Source organism: Ictidomys tridecemlineatus, unplaced genomic scaffold, assembly GCF_052094955.1.
Source record: "Ictidomys tridecemlineatus isolate mIctTri1 unplaced genomic scaffold, mIctTri1.hap1 Scaffold_50, whole genome shotgun sequence".
Classification (NCBI taxonomy): domain Eukaryota; kingdom Metazoa; phylum Chordata; class Mammalia; order Rodentia; family Sciuridae; genus Ictidomys; species Ictidomys tridecemlineatus.
Window position 1 is genome coordinate 1634842 of NW_027523264.1, and position 6000 is coordinate 1640841.

The 6000-nt window shown below is 44.1% G+C and overlaps 1 pseudogene; it reads right to left on the reverse strand.

Moving 5' to 3' along the window:
* LOC144373804 (single-minded homolog 2-like) overlaps positions 1-5458 on the reverse strand; it is a 34158-nt pseudogene extending 28700 nt beyond the window's left edge.
* Between the last annotated feature and the right edge of the window lie 542 nt (positions 5459-6000).

Here is a 6000-nt window from a genome sequence, read left to right on the forward strand (position 1 = left end):
GTTTTGACTGCTAGGGATCTCAGATATAAATTTAATACTGAAAAATAGTGGTCAAATTGATTTCTGTGATCATATGCAGAAATAAAACTTTGTATCCTTGCTTAAAAGGGAGGAAGGGCTAGTACTACCATTTTCTAAGAAAGTTGTAGATTCCTTTAGCTTCTTTGTTCCCTGTAGAGAAGACAATTGCAAAAAAAAATAAGTCAAGTTGATCATGCAGGGCAACTGATTTTCTTCTGATTCCTCTATGAGGTTGTGTTAGCCTCCATCTGCAGCTACAAAAACACTTTAATGCCAGTGTGAGCCCCTGATCAAAAATTTTTTGACAAATCATCTTAAAAATATATGAAATGTTTTATCTTATTTGTGACAATATTGTAAGACTATCAAAAGTAAATTATAATTTTAAAAGGTAAATAATCCACAGATTAGGTCAGAAGTAGAAACCAGTCTAGGTGCAAGTAAATAATTCTGATTAATTCTAAAAAATGTAAAGTAATAAATTTCTTTTTTCTTTCCTTTCCATTTATTTGTGGAGGATTGGGGATGAGGAGTGGGCAATACTTATTCAGCTAAGCACATTCTCTACCACTAAGCTGCTACAATCTCCAATCCCATAGAAATAGTAAATCTAATCTTCTCAAAACATTTCTCAATCTGTACACATATTTATCCCTCGGTTCAGATAGATGCAAGAGTCAAGCTTTGGAGGTTGGGGTTGTGTGCTTGCCTAGTATATGTGAGGCACTGGGTTCAATCCTCAGCACCATGTAAAAATAAAATAAAATTATTGTGCCACCTATAACTAAAAAATAAACATTAAAAAAAAGAATCAAGCTTTGATAAACTATTTGGGATAGCAGATTCCATAAGAGAAGAGAGAGTAAGAAACAACCTTCTAAACTATTTTAATATGCAATCTCCTTTAACAGACTTTGCATAGGAAACACATAAGCCCATTTGGATGTGGAGAAGGATGTGCATACATTGGAAGAGATGGCTGTAGAATAATGACAAGTTTTTTTTTTATGTACTGGCAGAAAAAGAAAAGGAATACACCCAACTCAGGTTCCTAAATTTGGTAATTTTGTTTTTCAATGAGAAAAACTCAAGAAACATTAATAGGCATGTTCCATTTGGGCTTAACTGTGGGAGAAGTGTGGACAGAACAGGTCACTCACCCGCCTTTCGGGAGCCCTTGTTCTGTCTCTGTCATTCACTGAAGTATGTCCTCACTTGTGATGAAAAGTCACGCTGAGAGCTCACAATATAAAGGAACGTTTAGTCCTGGCATGTATAAAAAAAATGTGACTTTTATCTCTCTGTCCCACGCTTGTTAAATCAGAGATGTGAAAGGGAAACCCAGTCTGCTTCTCCCTGTCCAGGCCATCCACAGGCCCAGACAGCAGCCGGACCCTCCACCCAACCCTCATCTGGCTGGGGGTCCACAAGCTGAGGTCATCTCTTCCTTCTAAGGGAGGAACCCCCTTTTCAGAAGATGGTTTCACTTTTCCAGAAAAATGGGTAATATTTAAATGTTCTAAAGAAACCAGGACCTTGCAGTGCAAAACAGTAGTAAACTGAATTTTATGAGTTTCTATCACAAGCATATAAAATGCTTTACTGAAACAACCACTGAACTGAAAAAACTCAGGAAAAATGACCTTGAATTCCATGTGAACACTCATAAATCTACCCCTTCCCTTTCTGTCTCCCCAAAACACATGCCGCATAAATCCATGTTCTACAGCAGCTTCCTCTCACCTCACAGCAACGCACAACACCATGTGCAGCCCAGCATGTGTGGACTGACTGGAGGTCCCCTGGGGAAGCTCTTTTCTGTGCCATCTAACATCACTAGGTGAGCAGGTAGGGCAGGGCATACATAGGACAGACTCAGAACAGGGCTGGCCACAGTGAAGACATAGTGGTCACAAGCCTCAAAGGAAAAAGAAAGGAAAAAGGTAAAAATGCGAAGAAGAAGAAGGAGAAGGAGAAGGAGAAGGAGAAGGAGAAGGAGAAGGAGAAGGAGAAGGAGAAGGAGAAGAAGAAGAAGAAGAAGAAGAAGAAGAAGAAGAAGAAGAAGAAGAAGAAGAAGAAAGAAGAAGAAGAAAACTGCATGGGAATCCTATTAAAGAGAAATTTGGGGTTGGGGGTAGAGCTCAGTCATAGAGCTTGTTCAATCCCCAGCACTAGGTGGGGGTGGGGGTATTTTGCAGTTATGAATAATGTTCATACACAAATGCAGACTCATTTTCAGGCTAGGCAAAGCTGTCACAATCTGCTACAATTTAATCGAATATTTTGATTGTACATAAAATTAGGCCATACCTACCTGGGACAAACCTAAATGTACAGAAGCCGTCTCGGATATATACATGATTTTGCCATCAGATGCTCCCACAAAAACAAATTCATCCAAAGTTTGAAAAAGAAAACGTATCAGGGTAAGAGATGTTAGTTCTACACCAGCATTAAATCTAGAAATTTTGCTGTCACTGGGCTGGAGGTGAAGTGGGAGGAAGGCATAAAGCTCAGTGGTGAAGTGTTCGCCAGCATCCATGAGCCCAGAACTGGGGAAAAAATCAACGCATATTTGTTAAATTCAAAAAAGAAGCCAGGGCCATGAGGACCAAAGGTGACAACATTCAAGGTTTATTTCCCAAGCCAGGCTCTGAAATGCTTTTAAAGCACTTTAAAAACAACCTTACATCCACATCACAAAAATCATGTGAAACATTTGAGAATTCCTATCATGCTCACTTTAAATGTAGTAGCTTTATTGTTTGGAGTTATTTTAGCACTTAGCACAAATCCGGAGTTCTATGGTACTTAGGGGAACATCCACTACTATATAGACCATTTAAGTCATAATTGGCGGTCATTTATACCACTAGGACATACTCGTTATTTGCCACCATATTCTAGTTACCCATAAGTATCATTTGAATAATAAATTCCGACCACTGCTGCTCCCCAGAAAATAAAACAAAATACCTGATTATTTTACCAGACAAAGTCTATAGAATTAACTATTTCAACTTTGTAAGAGATTGAATAACTTTTGCCAAATTCAAGAAGAAAAAGTATCTTCCAAAAAAATTAAAACTACCCAAATGAAATTCTGATTTTTACCTAATCCCTCTAAAAATAAGATAAAACTATAAGAGATAATTAAGACAAATAAAAAGGTAATGATTATTTTTCTGTGTCAAAGACTTAACTTTTGAAAAAGGAAACTGTACTTTATTTACTCATTCATATTTTAGATCCAGAACCAAAGAAAAGCAATAAAGTTTGTGAAAGACCCATACAATCCGCAGTGCAACTCCCATAAAAAATATTCCAAATTAATTTATGGCCACAAATTCTATTTTTACAGCATGTAATTGAAACCAGATTACCTTTGGGTTTTCTACCCCCCCCTTGGAGGTGGGCTATAAAGAATGTAGCAGAAATGAAACTTGAAAGATATCCTTACATTCTGCTGTCTCAAATACCGTTTGCTGCAAAAATTCTTTGCTAACTAAATTATCACTACCTTTCCCTGTGCTAGGTTGAGATCATCAACTTGATTATGTCTTACTTTCAGGTTTCTAACTCAGCTACAACACATTTTCCTAACAGAATCTGGGACAAACTATAAAGCAATTTCTAAAGTTACAGACACTTTGATGTATTTTGCATAGTTGCTAAACTCTAAAACCATTAGAGATACATTTAACAAAACAGATCTCTTGCAACATCTAGGAAAACAAATAAAAGTGAAGAAATTATCATAATTAAATTCTAAACGTTGCCAGCAGTAGCTTAAAAAATAATATTCTTAATTGAAAACATGGAGTGTGCTTTCCTAGCTTCAATTACCTAATTCACTTACATGTATAATAACTGCAAAGACAGCCATCCACACACCACTCAGGAATTAATTAAATGTAAGACCTCTGGAAGTGTTGACTTTGCCCACCAGACTTTCTCTGAAGTTCCCCGGCAAGCACTTAGTTGTCCCTGATATTAGTGTCACTTATAATGTGGACACTATGAAACACGGAAAACATCCAGCGCAAAGCTGGAAGGGGGGGCAGCCGGCGAGCCGAGGGCGTGTGGGCCAGGCTCCCAGAGAGCGTTACCTGGCCGGCTGCTATGCCACCGCAGTTCTCTTTAGTTGTGAAAGTTCCGGGTTTCAAATATTCCCCCATTCCCTTCTCCCTCGCAAATGTATTTTCAAAAACAACACACGCACACGCACACACAAACACACACACTCACACTTGCTAAACGCTGCCACATTGTGGCTCAATGCTTCCTGAGCGGTGCTTCTCTGGCTCCAGAGCCGGGCCCAGTGTCAGAGACAAACCGAAGTAAGGTTGAAACGATTTAACCACGTTCAGGGGCGCCTTTCCGCCTAGGTCTGGATGAGCTAGAAACTCCTGGGGCGCTGGGAGGGAGAGGGATGCAGGCTGGGGCTGGGGCTGAGGCTGTACCGGACAGGCTAAGCATCCACTGCTTGGGTTTTGACCCTCCCGGGCGGGAGCCACCCCCACCCCTGGGACTTCTTCAGCTTGGGGGCGGCCTGTGGATTTGTGCCGCGCACCTCGAGACTCGGGTGGCAGGGTCGGAAGGGAGCCCCCGCCTGGGCGACTGGCGGCGGCGGCGCTCCTCCCCCGGGTGGTTCTACCTGCAGCAAGTGCGATCCCAGCTCCTTGGCGACCCTGTCCAGGGGCCCGGTGCGACTCGGCTGTCCCCATGCATCTCCTAAACCTGGAGAAGGAAATGAAACAACCAGTAAACGGCCGCGTTCAGCAAGAGGCGGTGGCGCCACGCAGAGCGCTCAGAGACTGAGCTCCCTGAGCTCCTCGAGGCTGGAGCGTGCCCCTGCTTCTCCTCTGCCCAGCATGCTGCAGCCTGTGCCCTCGCAGCCGCCCCTTTGCCCTCGGTTTAAAAGAAAAAGACCTGAGGAGGAATTCCCTTCGAGGGCTCCAGCAGAGTGCCCCTGCGCTCACTGAGCCAAGCAGGCGGACGGCTCCCGCAGGTCGCCCACGTGCTCAAGGCTCTGAAATTGCCGTTTTATTTGAAATGCCACAAAGTAATCTAATCTGCTTTGAAATTGGCCATCCTCGTAGCCGATGGGGGATATCGATTTGACCTGTAAATATTCCCCTAAGGACCTTCTCTTCCTCCCTTCCCAGGTGTCACCTGCAATTCTGCCTTTTCCCCAAGACAGAGAGCCTCAGATGGAAAGGCCCCGCCGTCCAGGGGCAGCTTTTCCCATATTAAAAAAAAAAAAAAAAAAAAAAGAAAGAAAGAAAGAAAAGAAAAGAAAAAGGAAATTTCCCTCCCCTCCACGGTATCCCATAGTCTTCTCGGCTCTCACTGGCTTCCCGGAAGAGCTGTCCCCCTTCCAAACTCAGAAAGGTTTACCTGGGGGTTTCCAGGAAACACGCTCCATATCCGCCATCGGCAGGCGCGGGACGGGCCCAGAGCCGGGAGAGCCCAGGGTAGGTAAAGGAGAGGGGGCGGTTCTTGCACAATCCAGAGCCCCCCAGTCCCTGTGCTTTTTAACCGCCTCATCCCCAGAACCTCCTACTCTTCCCCACCACCTCCCCGACGGCCACCAGTGGTGCAGAAAATGCGTCAGGGGAATGGGGGCCCTGCGCATCCGAGTCCTCTTTCCCTGCGCACTCGGGCCAGCCGCTGTGACTGGGAGACTCCAGGCTTGCCTCTACCAACTCCAGAGGAAGCCAGAAAGCTCCTGAGGAGGCCGCGTAAGGAAGGATAGAAGAACCTTTAAATTTCCCCAGAATCCTTCCGTTATGGGGACCTCCGGTTAGCACATCGGCCTCTGCACCAGGAGACAGAGGCAGGTGACCCCCGTCTCCACTTGCGCCCTAGCCTCCTTAACCTCCCTCTTAGAGAATACGCCCTCGGGCTTTCTCCCTACTCCGGGAGCTCCCATTTCGGATCCGACCCCTTCAGGGTTTACACGTCCTCCCGGAAACC